Here is a 20,253-nt window from a genome sequence, read left to right as displayed (position 1 = left end):
AAATTTGCCCCTTATGCTCTTCGGACAAACTGCAATAATTAAAATGAGAATATTACCTAAACGAAATTGTTTGTTTTCAATTATTCCAGTGCCACCAACCTGTCTAAAATCTTTGGACAACATCATAACTTGATTCTACTGGAAAAATAAATCACATAGAATCAAACTCACAACATTACAGAACTGTAGTTGATTATTGCAAATCAACTACAATATGGAATAAAATGGATAAAACCTAGTATATCAGACAGAATATGGATAGACATAGAGCAAACATTATGCAAAGATCTAAAAGTCAGACTTACCATTTATCAGTCAAATCAATTAAAGAACATTCATGATCAACAATTTGTGGGTGGCCATGATACTAACAGCCTGGTGGAAATTCCACAAGATATCAAACTCCACACTAACATAAACATAACACTGCTTTCATGTCACTTCCACAAGTAGCCCAAACATAAGATATAGAAAGCAGGTAAGAGCAACTATCAGTTCAGAGACATTAAACTCACCTGCATCCATATCAGTATTATAAACATTCCTAATACAAAAAAACTATCACATAAGATATACAAAATAATAATGAAATCAAATCGCATAATTACTCTCCCATCGAGACAATGGGAGGAAGATTTATTACTAGCCCCCGACGCCACAGTCTGGATTAAAATGTATAATAATAATTACCACATGACAGCAACACTAACCTACAATGCATTCAGTACAAAATAATACATAGATTACATTATACTACACATTGGATGTTTAAAATTGGTTTCACAAGCTCAGCAATCTGTACATACTTTACGCCAAAGACAGCTGACGATTACATTCACATCGTGTGGCAGAGCACACCTATCAAGTAATTTTGGCAATAGGTCATCACACACATGTACCATGATTTAAATAACCCTATCCATCCAACACCATCTTTATGTCTCCTCGGAGACATGTCATCAACCAATGTGTCAATATAAAAAAAACAGGATAATATATATATATATAACATTATTAATTGCAAATACAAACATACTCATGAATTGGAAAACAAAAAATAATATTAGTGTCACCGAATGGAAAAATCTATTGATAGACTACATATCAATGGAAAAAAATCTCAGAATGAATCAATAAGAACCAATAACCTAGACTGGACTACTTTGATAAAAAGTTTACAGAGCTAATCCATAAATGATAAATATCCCAATCTAGTACGTGTACATATACAGTGCACTCGCACATAGCCTCTCTCTCTCTCTCACACACACACACACACACACGCAGACGCACACACACACACACACACACACACACACACACACACACACACACACACACACACACACACACACACACACACACACATTCCCATAATGGTGCAGGTGGCTAATACTTAAAATACTCTATCTGCATTTCCCGTTTGTCTGTTTCGTCTCTGTTCGTCTTATTTTTCCTCTCTCCCCTATTCCCGTTTCCCCCACGTTATTTATGTCTGTTCATACGTTTTATACACCCGATATAGTTGGACACAGTGAGAAGTTAGAAATAAATAATGAATAAATAATAAAGTTCTAAAGGTCCTCCGATGGGCGGAAATCAATTGATATATTTATTTCTCCAGATTTCTAACTCGGAGAGAAAAAGACGTCCTTTTACAAATCGCACCTCGTTGTGGAACTCTACTAAGGTTTACAATCCAGGCGATTATTTTTAACCTCAAAGAACATAGGCCTGCTCCAAGGCAAACTGATTTCATCCCATTAATTAACTTTAATGCGATGTTTTTTGCCGAGCATTAGGCTAAAGAAAATGAATGTTGCTGCGTTTATCAAACTAAAAGTATTTATTCTGAGCCATGCGGTAAATGATTCAGTGTGAGCAGCATATGGACGATTTTTGGAAAATGCTGTGACTAGGTAATATTTTGAAATATAAGGCGTTGTTAAAGCCTCTCATTCACGCTATTAACGTTATAAGTTAAAATAATTGAATAATTCATAAATAAATAAATAGCGTTTGTATAATATTTAAAAATAAACATTTACGTAAAAGCACTCTTACGTAACAACCAAGTTGTCATGTATTTGAATCTAAAGCTAAAGTGTTGCTTTGATCGCTTTGGTCGGTCGACACTTGCCTGGCTCTGTTGAATTGCTGTTTCAAACTGTTTTATAATTCGTGCAGTTAGATCATTTGGTTAAATCATTTACGATTTTATTTTATTCATTTACTACTTTCGACTACGATTTCCAGAAAGGTTGACCGACGATCCTCACGAAAATGAATCCAAGTGCTCCAAGTTCGCCGATGACTTCGTTGTACGTGGGTGACCTTCATCCAGACGTTACCGAGGCCATGCTATACGAGAAATTCAGTCCTGCTGGCGCAATAGTCTCCGTACGGATTTGCAGGGACGCGATGACCCTCCGCTCACTTGGATACGCATACGTGAACTTTCAGCAGCAGGCAGATGCTGAGCGTGCTTTGGACACTATGAACTTTAACATCATCAAAGGCAGACCTGTGCGAATTATGTGGTCCCAGAGAGACCCCTCTCTGAGGAAGAGTGGAGTTGGCAACATCTTCATCAAGAACCTTGACAAGTCTATTGACAGCAAAGCTCTTTACGACACATTCTCTGCCTTTGGGAACATCCTTTCCAGCAAGGTGGTGTGTGACGAGAATGGCTCTAAGGGCTACGGCTTTGTGCACTTTGAGACCCGTGAGGCTGCGGCGAGAGCAATTGAGAGACTTAATGGCATGTTGCTCAATGACCGCAAAGTGTTCATTGGCCACTTCAAGTCTCGCAAGGAGCGAGAGGCTGAGATGGGGGCCAGGGCCAAAAAGTTCACCAATGTGTACGTCAAGAACTTTGGAGAGGACATGGACGACGACAAGCTGAAGGAGATCTTCAGCAAGTTTGGCCAAACGCTGAGCACTCGCGTCATGACCGACGAGAGCGGCAAGTCCAAGGGCTTTGGCTTTGTGAACTTCGAGAGGCACGAGGATGCCCAGAGGGCTGTGGATGAGATAAATGGGAAGGAGCTGAATGGGAAGAAGGTGTATGTGGGTTATGCCCAGAAGAAAGGCGAGAGGCAGACAGGGCTGAAACGAAAGTTTGAGCAGATGAAGCAGGACGGTATGACTCACTACCAGGGAGACAACCTGTACGTCAAGAACCTAGACGACGGTCTGGACGACGCGCGTCTACGTAAGGAGTTCTCTCCGTTCGGGACCATCACAAGTGCCAAGGTGATGATGGAGGGCGGCCGCTCCAAAGGGTTCGGCTTCGTGTGTTTCTCCTCGCCGGAGGAGGCCGCCACGGCCATGACGGAGATGAATGGGCGCGTTGTAGGCACCAAGCCGCTGTACGTGGCTCTGGCGCAGCGCAAGGAGGAGCGGCAGGCCCACCTCTCCAACAAGTACATGAAGCGCACGGCCAGCGTGAGTGCCTTGCCCAACCTCGTGCTCAACCCCTACCAGCCTGCCCCGCCCTCCGGCTACAACATGGAAGCTATTCCACAAGCTCAGAACTGGCCTGCCTACTGCGCAAGCAGCAAGCTGGCACAACTCCTCCCCAGCCCTTGCTGGGCCATGCAGTGCGTCCACCCACAGCAAGTCCAGGATATGCCGAGTGCCATCGGTCCAGCCGCATGCTGCCCGCAGGCCTTCAGCGCCATCCGACCAACCACCGCCTGCCAGGTCCCACGCACGATGGCCTATCAGACCATGGCATCTGAGGCTCCGGGGACAGGGATGGCCAGCGCGGAAGCTGCCAACAAGGCGTCGCTGGTGAGAGCAGTACCACAGTACAAAACCACCTCAGGCGTTCACAGCCCACAGCAACACCTGGGCACACAGCCCTTAGATATAAATGTCGAACTTACCATTTATCAGTCAAATCAATTATAAAACATTTATGTTTCTCAACCCACAGCAGCACCTGGGGGCAGAGCTCCAGGTGCCCGTGCAGCTGGCTGCGGTCCATGTGCAGGGTCAGGAACCTCTCAGTGCCTCCATGCTGGCTGCTGCACCTCCACAGGAGCAGAAGCAGATACTGGGTGAGCGTCTGTTTCCCCTGATCCAGAACATGCAGCCCACCCTTGCAGGGAAGATCACGTGTATGTTCCTGGAACTGGACAACTCGAAGCTACAGCATATGCTGGAGTCTCCTGAGTCTCTGCACCCTAAGGTGGATGAGGCAGTCGCTGTGCTCCAGGACCAGTGCGCGCAGGAAGCCGCTCAAAAACTTTAACCAGTGCTGCGCTTCTGGCTGTCTAATGGAAGAATAAGCAGTAAAAAAAATTAACATTTTAACTGAAAAAAATAAACATTGAAACTGAAATGCATTGAACATTGAAATATTTTTGCCATGTCTGTAGACATCAAGCCTGTAAGGGTTGGCACCAGGCCGAGGCCCCCTCGACCAGAGGGAGGCGTCGAGTCAACCACGCCACTGATCAGGATCAACACCCAACAGCTGGGCTAGACCTTATATAAGCCCAGTGACCCAGTCATTCAGTGCTGGGTTTTTGATAAAGTTTTGAGCCAAGCTCCTAGCCGGTAACTCTGGGTATTGAGGTCTGTGAGCCCTTGTGCTATGCCTCTTTTCTGTTCTGCGAGGGTGTCAGTGTTTTTACACGTCCCCTCCCTTCTCCAGTTTTCCCCTCTCGAGTCTGTCTCTCTCCTGAGGCTTCCCTTAGCCATTCAAGTTTCTCCCCGTTTTCTGGTTTTGTTTGGGAACTTTTAGTTCGAGTTTTCCCCAGTGCATCGGGGTTGCCATTTCTTTCTTTGTTCTCCCCTTTTCCACGCTCACCGAGGTGTTTCGTTTTTTCCTCTTGTTTTGCTTGATCCAAGCTCTAACTGTTCTGCACACGAGCCCACCATTGTTAGAGTGTGGCTGCTTACCCAGTAAGCTATTGGTGTCCTCACCTAGCTGACCTGGATTCAAAACCACCTTACAAAGTCCAGGCCTTGGTTATTCTAAGCTTAAAATGAAAACGACAGAAAAAGGTAAAATCATTTCAAGTTTGGTTTATTTGTCGCATACATAGTCATACACAGTATAACTCACAGTGAAATGGTTGAGTGCTCTGTCCAATCTGAGGAAAAAGAAAAACAGGGGTGCATAGAGAAATATATTCTATATATATACAAAAATATATTAATAGTGCATGTACAATATATATATATATATATATATATATATATATATATATATATATATATATATATATATATTATGTTTATATGTACAATGTATATATGGATATTTATATATGTATGTACAGAATGTACAGTCCCATCTTGCAATTGACATATTTACAGTTATATGTTACATGGTGGTAATTGAACATATTACAGTTATATTGAACATATTACAGTTATTTCTATTACATATTACAGATTTTGACATGAACAGCTGATCATTTTTTTGTTTTTATTCCTCTTAAAGTTTGAATGTTCAGATTGTCAGTTCTTACAGGTCATAGCTGATCATTAGATAAGTGTATTGGGTTGCATTAATATAAATGTAAAGATCAAAAAAACAAAACCCCACAGTGTAGCTTAAAATAGAGAATAATTCTGTAATATTCCTTTATGTACAACACAATTTCAAATGACCTTATTAACAAACCAGTAAAGACAGGACGAGAAGCAAAGGTCACTTACACGTATTAAATCTTGAAGCAAACAAACTGCAGCTGCAAGTGCCACACTGCCATCCAGTTCCACTCTCTGGTCTGGCGACGGTCATATTACAGGAGCAACGAGAGGCTGCCAACAGTTTCTTTTAGCTTGTCTACTGAGACGGTGAAACTGGCCAACCAGGTGAAAAGCATTGTGAAGGAGAAACGACTTCGACTGCCGACGTGGGAAAGTAGCAGTCAGAGCAGGTCTATTGGAGCAGTGCGATGGACTCTGCCCAACAATGGGCTGCAAGCCCACATCTCTGCACATAGCAACAGTATGTGGTTCCTAGGTGCCCAGTCGGCTAGTTTTAAAGTTCAATTCAAATATTAAATAAAAATGCAGACTTCAGAATTGGTTAAAGAGCATAACTGTGCACGTACTTTATTGTAGGTTAACATTAACACGCATTATTGAGGCACCCTCTGGAGAATGTCTAAAAATCAGAGAACCCACATTTTCATACATTTTTCAGTAGTGGTTATGTATTCACCCCACATTCCTTTACATATTTGCGTTTGTCTTCACGTCCATTGCATCCAAACCATACATTTGTCAATATATGCAAAGTAATATAAAACACCCACACCAGTTGGAACCTGTTAACACCACATTCCAAGAGATTTCTCTTGACCTTATCCTAAAGAGATGGTCCTGAGCCTGATGGAAATAATATCTCATACTTGTAAGTGTGCTGGAGCCTATCCACCATCCTTTGCAGAAGCCTGCAGAGGCCTTTACAGAGGCCTCTGCCCTGTACACAAATCATTCTGAAAGGACACATACCATTCTGTGATTATGTTATTAATATGTCTAATTCAATGTTAAACCTCTGTTCTCTTTTTATTACCTCAAGCACCAGACCTGAGGAATTTGCACGGTCTCAAGGAGTGCGTGAAGTTTATCGCTCAGTGGAAACAAGAGGTGGAGCGTGTCTGTAAGCCTGACGAGGGCGCTGCAGCTGCATCCAGTAGCAGTAATGACTGCGGTGGAACCGTACACCCCCACACTGTTGCCAGCACATTTTTCAGTGGGCCAGCCGTCTCAAAGCTGTTGATACATTGTTCAGTCCACGTGAAGGGCAGCAGGAGAGAGGAAGTGAAGAGAGGACCTAGGCAGTGAAGGAGACCAAGCAGAGAAACACTGAATGGGCTAAAGAACTCCAGACAGTCTCAGAGCGGTGCGGCATGATGAGGGCAGAGTTGGCACAGAATTTCAGGCAGCTGGAGCTTAAGAAGAAGCTGGAACCCATGCTGCCTGTCCTGGACTTCATCGCATGGTCTCTACTCAAACATAACCAGGATGTAGTTTCACAGCTTTGGGTCCTCAGTAAACAGCGATCCTGGAGAACTTCAAAATCCATTCCAAATTCATTGTGGAACTGGATCTGCAGTGCTGTGGATGAGGTCACATTGGACCCCATGACCAAACATGCGTGGCTGCTGCTGTCTGATGACTGTAAGAGGGTTCAGGAGTACCTGACTAAGATGAAAGTTCAGTTCACCTCCCAGCGCTTTGACACTTGGCCCTGTGTGCTGGGCTGGGAGGACTTCTCTTCCAGCTGTCTTTCTATAACTCACAAATCTAGACATTTATTGGAAACGTCCGGGAGAAGCTGTAACCCCTCTTTGTACTGCTAGATGGCCGCACTCTCATGACACTGCACTCATCAAAAGCAGCACCAGAGACGCACTGAGTCATATTCCCGAACGCACCTCTCAGGCCAGCTTATTTGCACATTTTGTCGTAAAACTTAAGATGTCTGTTTTATTAAATTACCAAAAACTTTTTTTCAAAATCAAAGTATTTGTAGCTACAGAAAAACATGGCTAATCACAAAAATGAGAAATAACGTCACTGATATTTGCAACATGTGTTTCTAACATGCACAGGCTCTTGAGGAGCACCTAAACCCTCACACAGGGTTGTCTGCTTGTCATAGTACTGTAAGGAAGGGCTTTGGCGAAACAGGCCACAGAAAGCAGCATATGAGAATCCACACAGGTGAAGAACCCTTTAGCTGCCCAGTATTTCAGAAGCAGTTTGTGCAGGCGGGTAATGAGCCGCATTCGTACCCATTCATATAGGATGTTGGGAGCAAAACGGTTAAAGACTTGAAAAGTATGTTAACAATCAGTTAACAATCAGATTACTGTTGTTAGGTTGTTAACAATAGAGTAATAAATGGCTAATATGCTTCTTCCCAGTTATGCCTTTGCTTGATCGATTTTGGTCTGATTTGGTGCTTGTCTGGGCAAGTGTGATAAAAAGTATTTTTTCGTTTGTTTTTCATTTAGTTCCTTTTTATATCGTGTTCTGTTCCATTTTATATGTTGTCTATTATCCCTTTAAAGTCTGTCAAATTAATCAAATGTGAAGATTTCACTCTGTTCAGATTTGATTGAAAAAGAGACCAACCACTCCCTGCATCTTTCATTTTGCATATACAGTGCATTTGCAGTTAACCGTTTCTTGTTTGTATTAATCGCGTGTGATTCTTGTGAGTGCCGTTAGTGTTCTGTGTTAAATGTTAATAAATGTACGTCCCAGACGTTGGAGTCTGTGCGTCCTGCCCCTCACCCTGCGGCACTCGGGCCACCCCTCGTTACGCTACTGTTGCAACTCAAGAGCGAAGCACCATTTTAAAGTCTGGTTTCCTTTCTCTGTCTCACTTTCTGAAATTTTTATGTCTGTGTTTTTTTAAACTTAAAAATAGAAAGGATATTAAAACTCCCTTTCACTTAATGGCCTCTCATCCAATGAGCTGTTAGGGAAAGTAATGATAGTTAGATGAATATGTTTATAGATTTCACTCCGAGAACGTTGTCTGAGGTTAATATTGTACAGTTCATGATGCCCAGGGTTGCAATCAGCATGTTTAACAGTGATGTGCCACACAGTTGTCTGTGGTGTTCTCTATGACCATCACAGAGCATCACACATAACTGGTAAAATTGTATCTCAATTAGTATATTTGTATATTATACTATTGCAGCAGCATAACTTTATGATGCAATTAAAAAACATTCCCCATCCCTCTGAATGCCAATCACATTACATATCTGGGTATTAGATTCTCTCTGCAGTTGTCAGTTATTCAAATTTAATATCATTCCAGTTTTTAAAACAATAAGTGACAAACTTCATTGATGGACAAATTTGCCCCTTATACTCTTTGGAAGAATTGCAACAATTAAAGTGATAATGCCTAAGATAAACGATTTGTTTTCAATTATTGCTATCCAGCTCCAGCAACCTGGTTTAAACCTTTGGACACCATCATAACTGGAAAAATAAATCACAAAGAATCAAACTCACAATGATACAGAACTGTAGTTGATTATTGCAAATAAACTACAATATGTAATACAATGGATTAAACCCAGTATATCAGACAGAATATGGATAGACATAGAACAAACATTATGCAGAGATATAAAAGTCAGACTTACCATCAAGCAAATCAATTAAAAACATCCATGTTTCAACTGTTTGACAGAGGCCATAACTCTAACAGCCTGGTGGAAATTCCACAAGATAACAAAGAACTATTCATTCTCGTATTTGGAACAATCAAGACTTTACCTTCAACAACAACAAAAATTATTAAACTTTACACCTTGGATAGAAAAAGGCAAACATATTCCTCATAACACTACTTTCATGTCACTTCCACAAGTATCCCAAAAGTATGATATAGTAAGCACCCAAATGACCAGCAACACTAATCTACAATGCATTCACTACAAAATAATGCATGGAGTACATTATACTACACATAAGATGTTTAAAATTGGTTTCATGGACCAGCCCCTTCATACATGAGGTCAATGGTTATAGCCCGATCTGTACCTCGAGTACTTCGAACCTCAAGTACGGCTCGGCTTGAAATACCTTGCTTCGGGTCTCATGGACGACAAGCATCGAGACTATTTTCTGTCCTGGCTCCAAGATTGTGGAATGAACTCCCGCTTGCTGTCCGGACAGCAGAGTCCTTTGCAGTCTTCAAACCCAGACTGAAGACCCATTTATTTGCAGAATATTTAAAGGACAACTGACACTGCTCCCTTATTGACTCACCAATTTAATACTTATTGTAGGGCATTTATGCTTTTTAACAAACTCTAGCACTTATTGTTTATAGCATTTATCATTGTTTAAGACAGACCTTATGTATTTTGCACTTCTAAGTATTAGCATTTATCCCTGTATTCTACAGTATTCTTGTTCATTGGTATGTTTAATTCTAACCTACTATACTGTACTTGGACATATTCTATGAGTAAATGACAAAGCACTTTTGTAAGTCGCTCTGGATAAGAGCGTCTGCTAAATGCCGTAAATGTAAATGTAATTGTTTCACAAGCTCAGCAATCCTACTTACATACTGTCACGATACGGCCCCTGCTTCCAAACGTCTCCTTGTTTGTATGTGTGTGTGTCAGTTAGGTGAGTAAGGGACTGCAGTGTCCTGGACCTGAATGCCTTTGAGAGGCAGGTGGAGCTGGTCCTCCATGGGGATTCTCCCTTGGGGGGGCTTTCAGAGAAGCGTCGTTGTCCTATGAGGACACTCCCTCCGTGAAGTCTCGCAGCCCCAGAACTTAAAGCGCCTACGCCTAAGCCTCGTAAAGACAAGGAGGCAACGTCACCAGTGCCCACCCCTGAAACGGACAAATCAGCTGGTGCGCTTCCGGACCTGCGGGCGACAAATCGTGAGCAGCCGCCTCCACCCAAGTCATCGAGGGAAGATCCCGCCCAGCCGGTCCAACCCAGCCGAAGATAGGAAGACTGGCTGGAGCTCCTGATGATAACTTCCCTGGACTGTTTAGTAATTCCTTAAAGGAAGACTGGCTGGAGCTCCTGATGATAACTTCCCTGGACTGTTTAGTAATTCTTTATGTAGTCCTGATCACATACCTATCCTGATCACCGCACCTATCCCTGTCTCAAATATTGCCCACACCTGAGTCCTATTCCCCTCATTACCAACCCCTTTAATAAGCTTCTCCTCATCGCATACTAGTCGCGAAGTATTGCTTTCCTATACGGCGTACGAGCGTTTCCTCATCCTGTGTGGTTTCCCGGTTATTGACTCCTGCCTGCTTTCTAGACCTCGTCTCCTGCCTGACCCTCCGTCACCTCCTGAACGCCACCCCGTGTACGACCCCGGACCGACCCGACCACGCTTACCTGTCTTACTACACGTATTAGTACGGCTGCTAAAAAAAAGACCTCTGCAACCGGACCTATATTTAACAGCATATCAGTAGGATAGTAGTAATACTGTAGTAATAGGTTTCTAAAAATGTATTATATGCACTATTTTTACAGCCTCTGAAAAAACATTTGAGGGTTAAGCTGAAATGTTAACACTTTCCTATTTATGTTCGCTGTATAAAATAAAATAAGTGCATGTGACTGCAGTGAACAAGGAATATGTTGTCAATATTTAGATAGATGACAGCATGTTCTTTATTTTTGCATCATATTAATTGTTAATAATTTGCTAATGATAAAAAAAGTTTCTGCGTTTTCATTACGAAATAATGTCATTTGGTCATATTTATAGTGCCTTAAGGCCATTTCAAATTTAACAGTAATGGATTTTCAGCGTAAATTTGCATTCCTGCAAAAATAAAGGTCTGTATTTTCAATGTTTAAACATATGAGCTCCGAATGGTCAAATTACGGAGCAGTAGAGTTTGTTTCCGTTCTTTTATTGGACTGGTTCATTGTCGCGAGAGCGACCGTTTAGGCGAAGTCGGTGAGTGCGCGGCCGAGCTGCTCGCGCTTGAAGATACGGTAGACTCACCGCATGCAGCACTTGTACGCTAGCAATTTAATTTCTTCAGACTGGAAATACGATAATGTTAACGTTTGTTGTCAGAAATATACTAGCTTCTCCTTTCGATCGAGGGTATATTTTTCAGTCATAGTTATAACGCCGAAAGGTGGGTTTCGTGTTAAAGCTTTTCAGTTCGTTTTTTTTTCATACTGTTGTGCTGCGGTAGTTTTGTAGTATCAGTCGAGGAGGCTAAAACCCTAACGGGTTGTTTTGTTAGTTTGTTTGCCAAACAATGATTACCTGCCGTTTTTGTAGCAAAGAACTTGATGCTTTGAAGGGTTGTGTGCTGCACTGAAACGAAGCCACTTGTTTTTTCAAATGTGTTAGCATTGACTGCAAGCAGACGTTTTGTACTTATGCAGCTTTTAAAGCTCATTTCTATTGTGTTCACAGTGTGCCTGCACCCCCTGTTACTGCTAGAGCCGTTGTTACAGATTTGAAATGTGCAATTTCGCTGTGAGCGTCAAATTCACACAGCGAAGAACTTGTGACTTAAAAGAACATATAGTGGAGGGACGACCTGTGGCATGTCCAGTAACTGGTTGTAAAAATACGTTCACCGTGAAATCATCATTTACTGCTCATATGTCTAGGAAACATCAAGAATGTTCGACTGCTAGCATAACCTATGTGACATGTACAAGAAAACAATTTCTCTCATTTGTACTTGAGGATGCTTCCCAGAGCTCAAATGATGCAACAACAAATGAAAGCATTCAGTTGCCACCGAATTTGAAGGAGACCTTTCTTGGGAATGTATGTCTATTCTACCTACAGTTAGAAGGGCATCACCTTCTTCCAGCTTCAACAATACAGACTGTTGTTGAAGAGATGTAAAATGTGCATAAGTAGAGACAGGAATATACTTTGGGTAAACTACATTCACTTTTAAAAAACATGTTTTGACATGTGTCTAACAGATAATGCTATTGCTAAAATCTGTGATTGTGTTAAGGATTCAGATCTGTTCTCTGTCTGTCATCCGGGACCACTAAGGACAACATATTCAAGAGCTCAAGTATTCAAAAAGATGTTCAAATACATACCTGTGTTACAAACATGAAGTAGTTTATTAGAATCAGAATTATGGACGAATTCAGTGTCTTGTGTCTTCAGTCTTGTGAAGTCCAACCAGTTCTTCATTGAAAATCCATGATGCCTGATGCTAATTCTGTACCAGAATGCTTTTGAAATTGTAAATCCCTTCAGCTCTGCTAAGAAAAAAGACAACGTTGTCGCAGTCTGTCTTTTTTTGGCAAATTTACCTGTTCGTGTACGGTCCGATATCGATCACGTCCCTTGTCTTACTGTGTGGAGAAAATGACTTAATTGGAAAATTAAATGACTTAATTGGAAAATTGGAAGTGCTAAGGTTTTCTCAGAGATGTTAGTGGATTTAAAAGATTTGGATGTAAATGGAATTATTGTAGGTGGTGAAACGATCCACGGGGCTCTTTGTTGTATTGCTGGTTATAATTTGGGTTTACACAGCATTGGCGGGTTTACTGAAAACTTACTTTAATTTTGCAGGTACTGTGAAATCATACGAAGTGAGTTTCAGAGTGATGATCCAAATGTACGTGGTCCCCAGGGCACCCCTGAAAGTTCTAATTATGCTGTTGGTGATCTAGACATTGAAGCTGTGGACAGTCGAGATATCAAAGGCATAAAGGTAAACTGTTTTCAATACTCTGATATCTTTTCATGTTTGTCAGCCTAGTCTCCCACCTTGTTTAGGCCTTGACATATTTGAGTGTGTGTTGTTCTATGACGTTGCACTGTACTTGAAGCATTTCATTAAGAAAAAAAAATGCCTTACATATTCATTATTGAACTGGCACATCAAGCAGTTCAAGTGCAAAGGATCTGATGCTTTTACAAAGCTATGTTCTGTTAACTCTGGGGTGTCCAAGCTTTCAGGTCAAGCTATCCAGAATTGGAATTTCCTAATGTTGCTGCCTTTATTAATTGGTGACAAAGTGCAAAATCCAGATGATGATGTGTGTAAATTAACTCTCCAGCTTAAAGATATTGTTGATATGATTTGCACACAGACGATTTCTTTGTCACAGGTGGCCTATCTTGACATTATAATCCAAGAATATCTGGAATCTGCGTTTATTTCCTGAGTGTAGCGTGCGGTGGCCCGGGTGCCGCAGGATGAGAGGCAGGACGAACAAGGTGCAGGTGTGTGCAGGTGTGGTTACAAACAAAACCACCCTCCCACTGCACGTGGCGGGCCAAACCACGTGACTCGGGGGAGGCGAGCGTTCCGTGACAGTGAGAGTCCACTAAGACCAAAACATAATTTCTTGCGACACTATCCAGCACTAATTTTGAAATTTGGCCCCTTGATTAGGTTGTGGACAATGCGTTTTGAAAGTAAACGCAGCTACTTCAAAAGGTGTGCCAGGCATTTGAAAAACTTTAAAAAATATCTGCCTAAATTTATCCAAAAGACAGAAGATGTTTCAGTCATGTCTTTCAGCTGGACCTGGACGTTGTCAGCTTCTGCAAGTCAAAGACAGTTGTACCTTCTACCCCAACCTTTACAGTGATGCAATTAAACATGCAGTTAGAGAGTTTGGCTTTTCAGAACACAGTACTAGTGTTTCCACAGAGGTGCAGTGTAAGGGTGCATCATATAAAAAAGGACATTTTCTTGTGTCAAAAAATGATGAGCACATGGAGTTTGGAGAACTTCTCATTATTTTAATTCAAAATGATACATCTGTGTATTTTGTAATGGATATACATAACGCTGACGTTCATTTTGAATACCATCTGTACTTTGTGACAAAACACAGTTCAAGGCTGGAATGTCTTAACATTAACAACTTGGTAGATTTTTACCATTGTACATTGTTAATGGGCACCAAGTCCTTCCACTGAAACACAGTGTATTGTCGAGGTAAACATGATCTGTGATGGAAACCATACTAAAAATTCACACATACTATGTAAGAAACGTATCACAAAATGAAAAGGTTTTTTTTATATATACACATACTTGATATCAGTGTAATGACAGTTTTTCCTTTTATTTGTACAGTAAGCAATCATCCATGATTCCAGAAATGACTGACTTGGGGCAAACATGGTTACACACCGCCATCAGTGAGGTCTTGCCTGACCTTCCAGAGATGATGAAGGATATTCTAGAAGAGACCTAACATTCCCTTGGGGTGGAGACATGATGATTTCAGCAAGTTCGGCCAAACGCTGAGCACTTGCGTCATGATCGACGAGAGCGGCAAGTCCAAGAGCTTTGGCTTTGTGAACTTCGAGAGGCACGAGGATGCCCAGAGGGCTGTGGATGAGATAAATGGGAAGGAGCTGAATGGGAAGAAGGTGTATGTGGGTTATGCCCAGAAGAAAGGCGAGAGGCAGACAGGGCTGAAACGAAAGTTTGAGCAGATGAAGCAGGACGGTATGACTCGCTACCAGGGAGACAACCTGTACGTTAAGAACCTAGACGACGGTCTGGACGACGCGCGTCTACGTAAGGAGTTCTCTCCGTTTGGGACCATCACAAGTGCCAAGGCGATGATGGAGGGCGGCCGCTCCAAAAGGTTTGGCTTCGTGTGTTTCTCCTCGCCGGAGGAGGCCGCCACGGCCATGACGGAGATGAATGGGTGTGTTGTAGGCACCAAGCCGCTGTACGTGGCTCTGGCGCAGCGCAAGGAGGAGCGGCAGGCCCATCTCTCCAACAAGTACATGAAGCGCACGGCCAGCGTGAGTGCCTTGCCCAACCTCGTGCTCAACCCCTACCAGCCTGCCCCACCCTCCGGCTACAACATGGAAGCCATTCCACAAGCTCAGAACTGGCCTGCCTGCTACCCGAGCAGGCAACTGGCACAGCTCCACCCCAGCACCCGCTGGGCTACGCACAGCATACAACCACAGCATTTCCAATACATGCCGAGTACCATCAGGCCGGCTGCAGACCAATCTCTGGGCCAGGAACCTCTCACTGCCTCCGTGCTGGATCTGGAACCTCCGCAGGAGCAGAAGCAGATGTTGGGTGATGGATGGTCTGTTTCCCGTGATCCAGAACATGCACCCCAAACTTGCAGGGACGGGTTTGTGCCTGGAGATCGACAACTCGGAGCTTCTGCATATGCTGGAGTCTCCTGAGTCTCATTGAAACACTGAAACTGAAAAAATAAAAACGCATTAAATATTTTAAATATTTTTGCCTGGTCTGTAGACTCCAGTTTCAGGCCTTGATTGCAGTAAACTAAAACAACATGTAAAAAGGCTAAATGATTGAGACGTGTACAGTCCGTCACTCCTTTCTTTTTGTTCCTCTTACTGTTCGAATGCTCAGAATGTTTTTGCAGTTGACAGCTGAGCATTAGGCATGTGTATTGGATTGTATTAATAATACAATTGAGGATTCATTGCTGTTCAGGGACCCAGCAGTGGTAACTTGGCAGTGGTAGGGCTTGAACTAGCAACATTCTGATTACAAGTCAAGTAACCTCTGACTAGTATTATTATGATTAATATTATTAATATATCTTACACTGAGGTCTGCTGAAGCCTACCCAGGATCCTTTGCAGCAGCCTGCCATATGCAGAAATCATTATGAAAGGACACAGAATCTCTAAACTACCTTATGTTTTATGTTATTAGTTTGTCTAATTCAATGTTAAAGCACTTTCCCCTGTAAACACTCTTTTTATGACCTCATTTCACCGTTTCATGACTTTATGCCACGAACCAACCAACTATTTTTTTATACAACTCTTTTCAAACACTTTAACCATTGTGGGTAACTACACTATTATACACCTATAATTCTTGTTATGCTATCTATTGTATTGCCACTGTCGATACATCGATGTTAGGAGAAATACCTCATGAATACTTTAAATGAATCCTTAAAATGACACCTATTCCATTTACTAATGCTAAGCTTGCTACAGTCTGAACTTCTAGCAAGTCAAGAGAAGTCTCATGCAGTTTCTGTATTTTCTATAATTGCATAATATATGGATGGTTTTAAACTCAATAACATACGCACTTGCAAAATACGTGAATATAAAGGAACAAAAATAAATGAACATAACCACATACCTAAACATCATCTGGTACCATCTCCCCATCACCCCTCAATGCAGTATGAGGATGGTCAGATTGTTGTATTTACTAATAGTTACCACTAGTATTAAAATAACAGTAAGCCCAAATCGTTCGGCTATGTCCTCTTAAACAAACCTGTGATTTTTTTAATATTTGGACCACATCCTCCTGCAGAATAAAACAATCAGGAAATACAGTTGAGTTGGCTCATACCTCCCTCACATCAGTGTGATATCCATCAATGATGTGTTATGGCTCTGGGTAAGGAACAATGTTATATTGTTCAATAAACTTTTCACAGGATGCAAATTTTTCATTGTTTTAGCAAAGTTTTCGCTACCTCTATACAGCAAACACCAGAATCGACAAGGTTTACATTAATTATAGTCAGTAGAATTAAAGGGAAGAGGCCATATAAAAGGCTGGGATCTACGTTTAGCGGACTCGGCACTGTGTTACTAGATATTCCCCACCTTCCAGTAATTTTATTAAGTCCCCTTTAAACAGAAAATAAAGATGCAGAATTAATTGAAGAGAGTAGTAGGTCCATTATTTATTTTGAGCTCAGCGTTACATACAAACGAGGCATAGTCCAGAATATGTCTAATAATCACACAAGGAACACACATTTTTATCCAGTTTTCACAACTGATTATGTGATTGCCACACCTTCTCTACATACTGGTGTTTGAAATCTCCACCACTGTTCAACCATACATTATTCAATATATGCAAATTGAGATCTATCATTGTACAAATTGAAGCTTGACCCCAGTATATCCTATTGGAAGATTTTCCTGTTTTTTTTTTTTGTTGTTGTTTTTTTTGTTTTTAACAAAGATGATCTCAACTCATACCATCAAACACCTGCAAGATGATGTTGCAGGTCAGTATCACCCTGCTCTTATGGTAAGATAATGAACCTTTCTTAGCCACAGAACTCTCGAAGAGGCTTTCACGTCTTTTAAAAGCCGGGATCTTTCCCAATACTTAGGAAGCTATTTCTCACGGGAACAGTCCAGAGTCATCTGCCGTAGACTTCCACAGAGGCCTTGAAACCACCTGCATCAGAGCCTCTGCTCTGCACTTACAGACCCACAAAGGCCTTAAGATACCCCAGAAACATTATTCCTCTTTATGCTTTCAAACACAGTCTTGCACCACTCTGCACCTGTTGCAGAGAGCTTCAAAGCCTATTATAATTAGATCACAGATCGCCTCATGAAAATACCTTTACCCCAAAACATTTTATTACCTCAGGTGGAACAGTGTGTATAGGCCTAGACCTCTTTAGATGTAACTTAGAACCGCCGGTGACCGCTGTATGCATTTCTTTGGTTGTACAAGCTCCACTGGAGGACTCGATGAATAGTTGATGATGGAAGAGGGGTATATCACATTCACCCCTTCTGCCTCCATGTGACAAATTAACACACTGCATAAACTTTTAGAAATAAATCAGTCTTTTAACAAATGGTAAACATTCTCTAGAAAAGATTATCTTGTAACAATTCATTGAGTATATGAACTGTTTTTGTGTCCTTATATCTATAAATGAAAAGTAATAAAACATTATAGATGATAAATAAATTACATAAAATGTATAAAAGTTCACAAATAAGAAAGTACCTGAGTCTGCACTTTTCTCCACAGATTCAAGAAACTCGTGAAAGTTGGAAGCTATAGAAACACATAGTACAGAATTATAGACTGACTGAGGTGTGAGCAGAAAGATCGCCATGATGTCCTTATATCTAAAGCACTCAAAGCATTGATGTTATGTAAATAAACTGTGATCCGATTGGTTCAATCTAAGTAAATAGATTCACCTACTTTGAAGTTAAAGTTTTTCTCAAAAGGTTAGAACTGGTTGACTATACTTTGCCGTGTTCTGTAATAGAAAATGTAAACATTTATATCTAAAATATTGCACGACAGAAATCAATTCAAGACTAACCTCTAATGACCGCTAGATGGGGGAAGATATTAAGTAATAAATGAGTCCAGATCCTCCTGCCCGACAATACGGTGAGACTCTGTTTTTACGTGTGATGGAAAATGATACGAAACTATGTATTATGTGATTCATATAAAATCACACTGATCCTTTTGTTCTTAAATTAATAATGCTGTTTGCACATTTGTATCCGCCTGTTGCTGATTAAGTTGAACATGTATCAGGAACTGTTAACATCAAGGTCAACTTGACACACAACCCACACTGTTTGGAGACAGTTTGGGTTGGTTTGTGGAAAAAAACAAGCTGAGAGCTGATTGGCTTATAGCCACAGCAACAAAGGAAAGAAGAGCTGCTTAAGAAAAGATGATTGGTTAAAGACAGCACAGGAGTAGTATAACTAGCCACGGTTTTGTATACTCGGGGCTCCCTACCTGAGGAGAGCCAAACATTTATTTTATTCTTTTTCTTATTAAATTACTCTCTTAATCACGTCTGACTTGATGTTTGTTCAAAATTCCACAACATATGTCATTACTACGCCGCACAAAAAAGACCGCCATATTTGTAGTTCCACAATGTGAAAAGGCGTCATTTTCTATGCAAACGAATGAATAAACACCATGCCATGCCTTGCTGTATCCCCTCTTTGCACCGCTGGACAGACACACTCATGACACTGTACTCATCAAAAGCAGCACCAGAGACGCACTGAGTCATATCCCGCTACACACCTCTCAGGCCAGCTTGTTTGCACGTTTTGTCATAAAACTTAAAATGTCATTTGTTGCCATTAAATATAAAATTACCTATTTAAAAAAACAAATAAATCATAAAGTACTTGTGGCTAGAGAAACACGTGGCTAATCACCTACAAGAAATAATGTCAGTGATGTTTGGGGCAGGTGTTTCAAACTTGCCCAGACTCTTGAGAAGCACCTAAACGCTCACACAAGGGTGTCCGCTTGCCATAGTGCTGCAAATACTGCAGGAAGGGCTTTGGTGAAACAGGCCGCATGGAGGAGCAGAAGACAATCCACACAACTGAAGAAGCCCATAGCTGCCCAGTATGTCAGAATCCACACGGGAGAAGAACCCTGTAGCTGCCCAGTATGTCAGAAGCAATTTGTGCAGCTGGGTAATGAACCATATTTGTACCCATTCGTATGTTGGGAGTAAATCAGTTGAAGACTTGAACAGTATGTTAACAATCAGTTAAAATTACTGTTGATGACAAGAAAACAATGGCTAATATGTTCCTTCACAGCTATGTCATTGGTTGATCTATTTTTGTCAGATTTAGTGCTTGTTTGGGCAAGTGTGTTAAAGTCTTCCTTTGTTTTTGGTTTTGTTCCTTTTCATATAGTTGTTTATTCTTTTTTGTCTAGTGATGTCCATTATCCATTTAAAATCTGTCAAATTAAACAAATGTGAAACGAATTCCATAGTATTCAGATTTGATTGCAAAAGAGACCAACCACTCCCCGTATTTTGAATTTTGCATATACAGTATATGTGCAGTTCCAGCCTAGTCCACTGATCCAAAATCTGGCCCAGATGTATCTGTTGACTGCAAATTTGAATGATTTCTGTGCTTTGCAGCAAAGGAGCGTTTGGTTACTATCTGATGGATTAAAATAGGCTTGTTGGTAGCAAAGACATCACTAA

Source organism: Electrophorus electricus, chromosome 9 (assembly GCF_041902795.1).
Source record: "Electrophorus electricus isolate QZ-2024a chromosome 9, ASM4190279v1, whole genome shotgun sequence".
Lineage (NCBI taxonomy): Eukaryota > Metazoa > Chordata > Actinopteri > Gymnotiformes > Gymnotidae > Electrophorus > Electrophorus electricus.
The sequence above is the reverse complement of the archived record's forward strand: the minus strand, read 5'-3'. Positions refer to the sequence as shown.